At 27.2% G+C, this 12447-nt stretch overlaps 1 protein-coding gene across 1 annotated transcript in view; it reads left to right on the forward strand.

Annotated features, from left to right (window-relative positions):
* LOC132949290 (pinopsin-like) overlaps positions 1–12447 on the forward strand; it is a 72365-nt gene that overhangs the window by 37198 nt on the left and 22720 nt on the right. The window lies entirely within an intron of this gene.

Genomic DNA, 12447 nt, shown 5'->3' on the forward strand with positions numbered 1-12447 from the left:
ATCTTATATTATTATGTTATTAAATATTTTATTGTTGATAGAAAACATTTATCACATTTATTCTTAATATGCGAACGTGAATATGGATATTTAATTAATAGGTTTATCCGAATAGTATATAAAAAATTATAATTACAACACAATATAAAAGCATCACTAACTACAATAATATTATGTTAAAATAAGGCAAAATATGCCATCCATTGGCATCATACGCTGGTATTGGAAGGAACTTGCAGGAGGGGTGCTTATAAGTACCTTTCAGGATATTCTCAGGATGTTCTCCTCTTGCCCCATCAATAATAAGCATGTCTATTGTCTCAACTAACGGTATGACATATTAGTTTTGGCTTATGCCCTATGTTCTATAGTCAATAACCAACTATATATCAAAACAAGTCAATAACCATTAGGTACGGTAATAGACAGATCTACAGCACATATTATTAATATAGTGTGCATATAGTATATATACTGATATTAAAAAATTAAATCATTAAATAAATATTAAATATAGAGGGTGTTAAAAAATTTTGGAAACGGTCATTAGCCTAATTATAGGACTGATAAATGACAATATGGTATAATTATTAACGAGATTATTAAATATTTTACTATATCAAAGTGCAGCAGTGTTATTATAATGTATAGGCTATAATAATATTCAAACGGTAATTATTAAAGATTTTATAAATGTTTTAACACCTTTTACATTGGTTTCCTATATGCAAAAGACTAGTGACCAGCACCGTTATAAATAATACAACTAATAATAGTAAAATTCACTTAAATTAAACAATGGTTCAATAACAGATAATAGATGGATAGCACCTACCTCCTTTAATAATTTATCATAGTAATAACAATAATAATAATAATGTGGCTATTATATGCATTCATACAGTAAGAGCTCTATTAAAAATGCGTTCTATTGGCGGCCGACGCGCGATGTAAGTACCAAGATTGAGATCTATCGCATTAGCGAAACTAAAATTTAATTGTTTATACCTACTTTGAACTCTATTTTCGATGGGATTTTGGACTTGCCTATCTCTGGGCAGTGGGCAGCGGCGGGACTTTAGGTGTAAACATTTATCCGTCTATAAAGTAGTATGGTCCTTATATTATAATATAGTATTAGACATTACTACATTATTATGTGATATATACATATTACTTATTGCACATATAATATGTCCTGTTGTGCCTGTTGGCTGTGACTTTAACTTCTTATTATACTTTGGTTCACGTTCAGTAGAGGTAGGTATATTGTTAACATTTAGGTACATGGAGTTTTTAAACAAATCTTAAAATCAAAATGAATTATAAAAAACTGAATTAGTAAAAATGATACAAGTGTAAACACATAAGTGTAAAGCAAAATAAAAATGATTTAATGTATTAAAAAAAAAATATTATTTATATGCATTTAATAATACATTTTATTATTGTATTATATTCATAAATAATCAGCATTATCATTTTATTGGTAGAACGCATGCGGCATGATTATGCCAATATTCGTATAAATTGCTATAATTGTGTAAAATTGCTGTTCCGGTAATTATGGAATGTTATTAATTATATTTTAATTATGTCAAAAAATTGCAATAACGAACATGAAGAACAACTCTAGTCTACATAGTACATGATTATTCACTAATCATGCCCGCCTAATGCCGCAACTTGATAATAAGAGACCCGTTTGAAAATTTCCTAAGTGGGGTCCTCAACTGCCAATAAAAATGAAAAGCAGTCATACCTTTTTATAACTCTAAAAGCTATCGTTTTCTCAGATGCCATAACTAATAATTATTAGTTCCTCTAAACACAAAAGAGTAAAAACATCATTAATCATTGTTATTATTTTAAAAAAATAATATAATATACGTATATTAAAACAAATAATATAATATTACAGATTACTGTATGAATATCGTATATGAGATCTCGGACACAATCTGCACACCCAACACTTCCGATAGTTGCACCACTGGGCCCACCCCTTATTCAAAAATCTGATTTTTGGAATTTTTAATTAAATAAATACTTGTACTTGAAGATCGAATTTTCAAATTCTTGAGATTTTTTTTAACTGCTTAAAGCCTTAAGGAGTATCCCGTGGAGATGAAAACTTCTATTTTTTTCAAATTATAACCCCTCTTTTGTACTATGAATTATTCAACGGATAATTTTTATGAAAATTTCGATGTATCGAAATCAAAATCTCAACGAGTAATTTTTGAGTTATTTAACTTCGTGTACTACGCATGGAAATGAGGTTGGGAGATGGGTGGGCTATGGTGTATCGAAAATAAAATCATTTTAAGATACTATAGAGTTTTTTTGATTTAACATTTAAGTATTTCAACTTATTTGTTCAACTTATAAATTGACATGAACCATGAACCATGAACCCAGTGACTGTTCACGACGAGGGTTTTAATAAATAATAAGAATAAAAAAATAAGAATAAAGCAATTATTGCCTGATTTATTATTTAGACTTTAAGAAGGGTGTCCTACATTTGTAATATTAAACAGAAAGTTTATAAATGGCAGAAGAACCTTTAAATTGCTAGTTATAAACAATGTATAAGATGGTGAATAAATAATAATATTATGTGTCCGAATAAGAACGAAAAAAAGTATATCTGACAAGTATAATAAAATAGTCACTAATTTGAGAAATTCGAAAAGTTAAATCATACTAGGTATTTAGTATTTACTATTTAGACACGAAAGCGCAAGTCACGTTATGTTGTTGAACGAAGTAGAAGAACTTTGGTACAATATAGGTAATACTATTGTATATAATATATAACTAGTATGAAAACATTATATTATTTAAAGATTTGAACAAAAATAATTATTCAAATTTTCACATTAATTTTTTTTTTAATGTAATAGAATATAAAATTATTTTCCCATGTTATATTTATATTATATCTCATTGTAGTTAAACCATAGACATACAAATAAGTTTATAAAAAAAATTATTTACCTATATGTCTATGAGTTTAATATTTGTTTAACGAGATCAACAATTTAAAATAAAACTCTTTATGATATTTGTATTGTTCGTTTGTCATCAAACCCCGTCGTTAATCGTTATTATTTGCGTAGACCGTATTATACCTGCTTTGATTATATTAATAAACTTTATAAAATATTTACAGTAGGTGCACAATAATTTTAATTACTATTTTATTATTTGAATGGTCGTTAAATCAACATGGCCATCGCAGCGCATTAAATTATAACATACTAACACGCTGTTACGTTTTTATTATACTATTATGATGTTTTACTTTAATTAGTAGTGCGTATGTTACTCGGTTTAAAATTTTCACACGTATCATTCATAGTATAAAGTATTGAATAAACAAAAATACTTGGATTCACAAAATGTATGTTAAAAATTGTGAAATAGTGAAATATGGTAATGTTGGGGGAGGGCACAAAATGGGTTTTGTTGGTTGTTATTTTGGGCATGGACCAATTGCGCCTAAAACAAAATTTGTATTTTAGGGTCAGTCTACCAATTGCGCCTCTTATATTTTACGGTTAGTACACCAATTGCGCTCTTTATATTTTACGGTCAATATACCAATTGCGCTTGTATTCAAATTAACCTAGCGGCTACCTTCAGATATAAAAATATTGTTGTTCGATCTAAGTCCATCAACATCAACATAAAAACACCAAAATTCTTAAAAATTAAAAACGTTTTTATTGATCAATAATTGATTACTGGTTATAATATTATATTTTATAACAGTATCGGGAATTTTATCAAACGTCGTGTTATTATTATTGTAAAAATGTTTAAATGTGAATTATAATACTCCCAAAAATCATTTATTTGTTCATATATATTTTTACTATTTTTTTAATTACAATTTAATTTTGAATAATTGACGATCAAACTTGTGATCAGTGTACCTATTCGTTTATTTTTATTATATTTATAATTACAACTAACTAATAAGTTTTCCTTATCCTATATTATTTTATTGTTTAATTTGAAATAAACTTATTTATTTATTAATATTATATTATGTAGGCATTTGATACTTGACGTACTTACCAGAAAATATTTTTTTAAATCAGCATGTTATTATTGACCAAATGTATTATTTTACTGTAGTTGCCCTGCTATTAATATAGCCATCTTATTACTTTATGATTTAACCACCTATTATTTTATTTTAGTTTAGGCCTTAGGGTCAACACGTGACTTATAGGTCATGAGTTAAGTGCTGCCCTTAATTCATGTGCGGTAAGTAGTGCTAAGGTAATACAATTAACAGAAATATTATAACCTATTATACAGAAAAACCAAAAATAAGGAACTTCACATAGTTTGTTTTAAGAAATTACGGGTCGACATTTTTACAGTCGGCATAAATTAAATTATATTTCAGTCACCAAATACTTGATCTCAACCCCCCGTAAAAATCGTATAACTCCGGTCGAGCATTTATTATATAATTATAACTGACTAATAAGTTTTCCTTAGGTAGTGTAAAATGTATAAGCGCAATTGGTCTATCGACCCTAAACATTTTAGAGCGCAATTGGTATATCAACCCTAAAATGTTTAGAGCGCAATTGGTATATGAAAAGGTAATTTTAAGCGCAATTGGTAAACTCCCGTTATTTTAATATTATTATGACGTTTTAAAAATAATAAAATGTAAAAATAACAGCAATATTCTTGTCAAAATTATTTTCTAGTGGCGTGTGTCGACGAAAGTGTACCAACGGCGCACGATAAAAGTGTAGCGTAAATATTAATACATAATTATAGATAATTGGCATAAATTGTTGATTAAATGCTTTTTATGAGTTTAAAATTTAGAGGAGTTAGTTGAAAGATCCTTAAATTATGAAATTAAAAATATACGTTGTCGGTAAAAAAAATTAGAAAGCACAAAATATCGTCATTTTTTTTTCTGTAATTTAATAGGTATTTTATTTCTTTTAAAAAAATGTAAATAAATCAATCCAAAATAGTGTTCGACTAGTTAGCAATATAGTTAGTAATATATCATTATTACAATACACAGAATTTGATCTCAATATATTAGATGTTTGGCTGCTCTTATTTAAGAAGTTTTTGGAGAACTTTGGTTTATCAGACGTATGAAATCCAAATAATTTACTGATTGTACATTCCAACAAATATCTCAACGACTTCTTCGTTCTCACTGAATGTTGTCGTCGCTTATTCGCTTTTATCAAATACGGGTTAGCATGGCAATGAATAAATTTATTCCTAGCACATTACAATAATTAATTGTTATGCATTTTAATTTGTATCATAATATAACAATTAATTATAGTATTGGTGCAGAGATATTCTTCATATTGATAATATTTTAATAGATGGTTCCTAAATAAAATTAAAATATGAAAAATAATGTATGTATATAGTATAGGTACCCACTTATATTTATTGTTGAATAATTGATAATTATATTTCAGTGTTGATATTTTCTACTAAAATCCCAACAATTTGTATAAATTATTTTTCAGTTAGAAACTCTTAAAAGTTTTTTTCATCATATCTAACATTAGAAATTGCAATAGAAGATTCCACACAAATTTTTCTACCTCAAAGAAAAAATTACCGGAAAATAACATTAATTTTTTATGTTTGAATTTGAAATTGTTACGATATTTGATTTTCGCTGGTAAATTAACGAATTGCAATCAATCGATTTTTGATATTTTGTTGTCATTCAAAAACAAACAAGCATACGCTTGCATACGTAGCACTCAACATTTTCATCAAATAAATTGTATATTAACATTTTCTATAGATTGAAAAATGTTCAAACTATTTTGACTCTTTTTGTACTATTTATATCACTGATAAATTTTTGAAATGTAGTAAATTATAGAAATGTATAAAAGTGTTCTTTCCTTCTTCTATCAAAAATAAAAAACTCATTGAAAAGTTACGCTATTTATAGCCAACTATTAGGTAAATTTGATTATTTATTTAAGGAGTTTTATATAAGTATGCTAGGCTGAGGCACCGTCTCCGCTCAGAATCGTTTTTTGTATGTAATGGTTTATCACTGAATTCAAATACCTAAACACGTCATCTATTAAAAAAACGTACTCGACAACTACTGTACAGCAGACTGCAGACCGGTGGCCACTTGTTCAGTAGTCCACCTTTTTGTTTTTGAATTAATTTGGAGGATTCGGATGTTTAAGTGAATCATATTTATTGACATACTATGCTCGAATAATCAAGTATTTAATTTGAGATAATAGAATAATTGTAAAAATTGATTCAATGTTAAAAACAACTTTAAATAAAATACTCATCTGTAGATTGAGTAGGAAGTTAAAAACAATATATTTTGTTCGTAACTATATAAGGTCGAGTGAATTTTGTAATGAGGCTGGGTTAATGAAGATTTTTCGTGCCGAGGTGTATTTTTGGAATTTAATCACAATAATGTGTTTATTATACATATTGTGTCATATAATGTTGGAGCCGGTTGTTGATCTGATAGCGGGTGCCTCATTCTTACTCTGGTGGTTGTTACTTCTTATCTTCTTTTTTTATAACAAGGGGATATTTCAATTTTTTTAATGGTGAGTTTTATATTTTTTATATGCCTATTCGTTAGTTGTACGTTATTTCAGTTTTTTCCGTCATGATTCCATTGTTTTGTTATGGATGGTATTAAGTGTCTCAAAAGTTATAAGGTTTATTATTGCGGAATGTTGAGATGAGGTGACTTTGTTTTCTATACCCAGTTTGCAATAGTCTGCTATTTCGTTCTCGAGAAGTGGCGTATACAGGGGGTTTCAACCCGAAATTCATTCCTAATACACCACTATTCCTAACATGAAAGGGAACAAATTGTATTTGTAATTTATTTAATAGCACTCAAAGAGCTACTATTATTAATGCAGTATTTCAAGTAAAAAATCAGGCGATTTTTAATGTTTCTTAAACGGCACATGTAGCATGTTTCAGCTATTTACTATATTATTACCCGGTCTGGGCGTAAGTGGGATTTTATAAAGTTTTAGTTTTCCAGGTCTATATAACTACTAAAAAATCAACTCCATTGTAATTTTTAGTTTCGTCGATGTATATTTAGGTGCGAGTACATTATTTACAAGAAATGGTTTCTTTATATTATACAGAGTTTATCATAATATGTATTGTTATACTTGGTTTAATGTTTACAGAACGAAAACGCGAATTTTCATAAAATGTACAACGCTATGTTCTTTAATTTTATTTTATAGTTCTATGTAAATATTAAACTTTTACAAGAACAAATTATCTTTAATTTTGTAATATATCCTTATAGCAGTAAGACAAGTAAGTGTTGTTTTAAATATAATTTTAATTATCAAATCATACACATAGGTAATTAAAATAATCAAACACAATTTATTTATTTACCAGCATTTAAATTTACTTACTACTATTTCAAAATTTTTTATTGAAAATGACACATTTATTTTGTCATAATATTTGTTTGTTATTTAAAATTTGAGAGCATATTGAAACAAGGAAAGTATCATACTTTTTTATGCAAACCAGATTTCAGGGGACAGCAAATCAATATTACTACTTTTTAAATAAGTATACCTAATATTATTTTTTTTTTCTAAGAATTTCCAAAAATTTCTAGAATTATTAAGTAGATATGAACCTATAATACCTATAAATCTTATATATTTTACTAATAAGTAAAAATATTTTGGAACCTATTCAAGTTTATTGACAAAAATATATTTGTTTTAAGAAAATTATTACTTACAGATTTGAATTGTTACAGAAAAAGTATTTGTTAATGTACGATTATGATATTTATGTAGTGTATACTTAGAATATTTTAAACAGAAAAACTTTTTTACAAAAACGTATATATTTAAAATGTATAAAAATAGGAATTAGGTTTTGGGATTGTGATGGGTGATAACTGATTACATGTTGAACAATATTGATACAAGCAACAAATATATATTTTATTATGTTCACGGCACACTTCTATTTTAATAAAATCCATATTGACTATTTTTTTGTAACACAAAATGTACACGATAATACCTATCGTAGAGCTGAACAATATAGCAGAATATTTTTTTTATTTTTTATCTCAGAATATTTGAGTTTACTGATACAATATATAGTTTTAAAACAAAATGTTGACGGTGTTTATTTTTTGAGCGACTTGAAAACATAATGTTAAAATTACCTGTACACTACGTTTATCTGCAATCATTAATGTGCACTGATTAAGTTAATTTGGACGTTAGGAGCGTGCAACTAAATGCCTTTTTAATTCACATTAAGATGTGCATTAGTTATTTAATACGATCCCATCGAGTTAACCCTAATGTATATTGTACATTAACGATTGTATATAGAACGTATATTATATAGGTACTTTTATTTGACGTTATCGCAATATCACATCGTTCAGAATCGTTTTCAAATGCAACGATTGGTTTAATAAAATAAACGCATAATAATAATTTTCCAACACGCAATTACTGTTTATCACTAATATTAAAAAATAAATTACAACTGATAAATTACCTGACGTGGAACACTTGTACGCAGTGGTGCATTGTTGCAGGGTTATAGGGCGTAGGTATACTGACTTCTCTCCAGATATTTTTAGTGTATGCTCAACCGTTTATGATGGATACGTCGGTATAGGCGTATCTATGGCGTATACTGTATAGACATTAGAATTTTCGCTTATCGGTGACGTAATAAATTATTAACGATTTTCGATTCTCAAATGGCACTTATAGATATCAGGTGATTATCAAAATATAGAACTAATGACTAAACCAAAGTCGAGAATCTATAACATCGATAATTAGTAACTATACATTAATACCAACTTAAAAAATATCTACCTTATGCTTAAAGAAAATTGAATTCCATGTGAAGCAATAAATATTTTTTTTGTCATCATAACAATGGTGGGTCAAACCTACGTGGGAAACGCACGATTTTTTTCAGTAGTAGGCACATCACTATTCGAAAGGCGTAATGTGTGTAGGCAATAGCCAATAGGTAATATTGAAATAAACTGTGTTCGAGACCAAATGTATAAGAAGCTTTATATTGATTGATTAAATTTATTTATTGCCACTTTTCGTAAATGTATTTATTTTGTTGTAAAACACAATGACCATTTATTTTATCACTTTATAATATTTTTTTTTTTTTTATTAGTCTAGAGCCCGGTAACTATGGCCATTAGCTATTGTAGGGGTTTCGGTTGGTATGGTTGGTTGGTAACACGTGTATGTGTGGCAAGGTTTTTGCCACTATGGACCCGGGTGGTCACCCATCCGGGAACTAGTGGCAGCGGCCGTTGCTTACTCTAAATCGCGTTGCGTGATTGATTTCAACCACTGCGCCGAGCTGAGCCACAATTTATAATATTTATACAGGTGTCAAGTAGTTTCATAAAAAGGTCTTTATATGTCACGACCCCATAGGACAAAAGTTACAACATTCATATATTTAATCAATGGTATTACTAATGATTGTTAATAACTCATTATTTTTGTCGGAAAATTTTACAAAACATTCCCGATGTTAGTTTTTTTTTTATTTATTTGTTTCTATTGACATAATATCTATAAACCAAGAAGATACGTGTTATTTGCTTTCTTTATATAGTATTCTATGGATTGCATATGTTCACAAAGCTCACACTCAACGAATAAACATAATTTGGATTTCTAAATAGGTCGAATATTTCTTGAAATATATATTATACGAATAAAAAATGTATTAATCTATATTAATACAGACGTTTTCATGTCAATTTTGATGAATGTGTGATTTTAAATAGGAACAAAAGAATTTTTTTGTTGATCTATAAACATAAATGTTAATTGTTAGGTATAACTGATAAGTGGAATAAGTAATAACCGCTGTAGTTGAAGCTCTAGTATAAAAAAAGGAATTTTACAAAAACTATATTATCAAGGTGTGAGAAGAGAATATTAAAAGTTTTTAATTCCACTCTTATTTTTTAATTCAAATATATTTTTTCGTCATCCAACCAGTTAATAGCTTTAAATTATAAAAATTTTCACTAAAATTGTATGTAATAATATCCATAGCAGTTGGCAATGTGTATTATCTTTATAAATATGAACTATTAGATATTTAGGTCAAAACTTCTTTTTAATTACAAATAACAATTATTCATTTTTAAATAATGAGTCTTCTATTAAAACATAAAAGTACATATTTATTATCTTTACCTTTGATAACTCAACCATTAATTTTTGCATCAAAGAAATATCAAATTGTTTTAAAGTTTAGACAAATTAATAATTTTAAATTGAATTTTAATCTTAAATAATAATGAATTACTAGCTATAACACGATTACGTGTTAATTTCAATTTTGGCTTAGTTTTGAATTATTTTGTATAACATTTATTTATAAACCCTTGTTTAGGAATATAAATTTGAGAAAAAAATTGGAAACTGTAAATGTCCATATACAGGTCAAAACACATCAAAATATTTTGAAAATTGTATCGTATATAGAAAATGCTTATATACACAACCAGTGAAAATGTCATATATGGTCATTTGTTTTAGGGTTATACCAAATACCAAAATCGGATTTTATCGAAAACCAATTTTGCGTGAAAATTTCAGTTTTTCCTCAATTTTTTTTTATTTTTATCAGCGCTTTAAAAAATTTCAAATGTTGACCTCCCCAATGCACCAACTAGATTCACTTTTCCATCGAACAAAATACTGAAGTTGAAAATCGAAGCATTATTTCGACTATTTATCGTATACACAGACACAAATAAAAAAACATACATCATTGTAAAATCAATACATTCATTGCTCCGCTCAGAACCTAAAACTCAATGCATTGAGCATATTATCTAGTACCAAATTTGTTCTCCCGATGTCCAATTAATTTGAATGAGATATCTTTTGTCTTCCATTCACCGACTTGTTTAGAAGATTGTGACGGCTCATTTTAATTGTTGATCGTTTGGAAAAACTGTTTGGACGAACCGAAGAAATACCGATCACTAGAATCATTACTTCAAACATTCACAATAATTAATATCCTTATTAGTTATTACCTACTAATTTTCTTTTTTTATGTAGTATATAGATTTATTTTTAATTGAACCATAAAAGGTATAACATTATAGCATGATATTTAATTAAACATTGTAAATGATTACTAAAAACTAGGTAGGTAATAATCACCTGGTAAATTGAAATTAAATATTTGTAAGTATAACGTACCTATTTCTAGGTATAACGTCATGTGCAAAATATAATATTAACAATTCATCGGTACAAACTTATATTATATGACATGATATACAATACAAATAATTCCTAGTATAGAGCATAGACTACATAAATAAACTTTACTACTTGCAACTTTCGTCTCACACAAGCTTTATTTTTTATTTCCCCAGCAGCTTTCGTAAACAAATAGTATTATGTAGAATTTTATTATAGGCATCTATAGTTGCCCATGTGTAAAAATTTTTTACCATTTTTAGTTAAATCCGTATATATTATATATCCGTTATATTTATGATTAAACTAATTATCTTTTTTGATGTTGAAAACCACTGTCTGTAGCCTTTCCCTCACCAATGCATCTCATATTTTAATAACAGAACGAAATAAATAATACAAAAATAAATACATTTTTATTCTGTTACACAACTTGTATATCATTTTGTGATTATACAATCTTAAACGTTTAATAAGTTGTAATAATTACAAACAATATTTCATCCACGTCAGTAAATTAATGATTGTAGTCCGTTGTAATATTTTTATTTTATTTCTAATTCAGGTCGTTAAATAGGTCACTTTAAATATAATAAAATTATAATATATCATAATAGTGTATATTTATATATTATTACTAGGTGAACCCGTGTACTTCGTTGTACGTTAAAAGTTCCAACTATATATGATTTAACTTTGTTCAATTCGTTTATTTAATATTAGGTGTATTGGTGTATAATTTTCAAAACTTAAAAACGTTAATCTTGAATCTTGAATCTCAAAATACTTGTGCAAGCATCACTTTAAAATGCAAATTTTGGAAGATGCTATCTTAGTACACACGTACGAAGGTACTGTGAAAATTGCAAGGCTCAAAACTCAGTCAAATTGGTCGAGCAAAAATAACAATGTAGCACATAGTATGTAAATACTATGATGATAGAAGCAGAGTTGGTGTATTTTTTGTTTAAGCTGTTTTTTTCTGATTAAAAACATGTTTTAAAAAAAATAAATTGTTTGAGTTTTAAACAGTATTTTAAATATTTTCTGAATGGATGTTTTATCTGGAAATTATATTATCTATATATTGAATTATTAAATATTAATTAAAATATCTTAAACTTAGTAATTTATTCAATAA

Source organism: Metopolophium dirhodum, chromosome 7 (assembly GCF_019925205.1).
Source record: "Metopolophium dirhodum isolate CAU chromosome 7, ASM1992520v1, whole genome shotgun sequence".
Classification (NCBI taxonomy): domain Eukaryota; kingdom Metazoa; phylum Arthropoda; class Insecta; order Hemiptera; family Aphididae; genus Metopolophium; species Metopolophium dirhodum.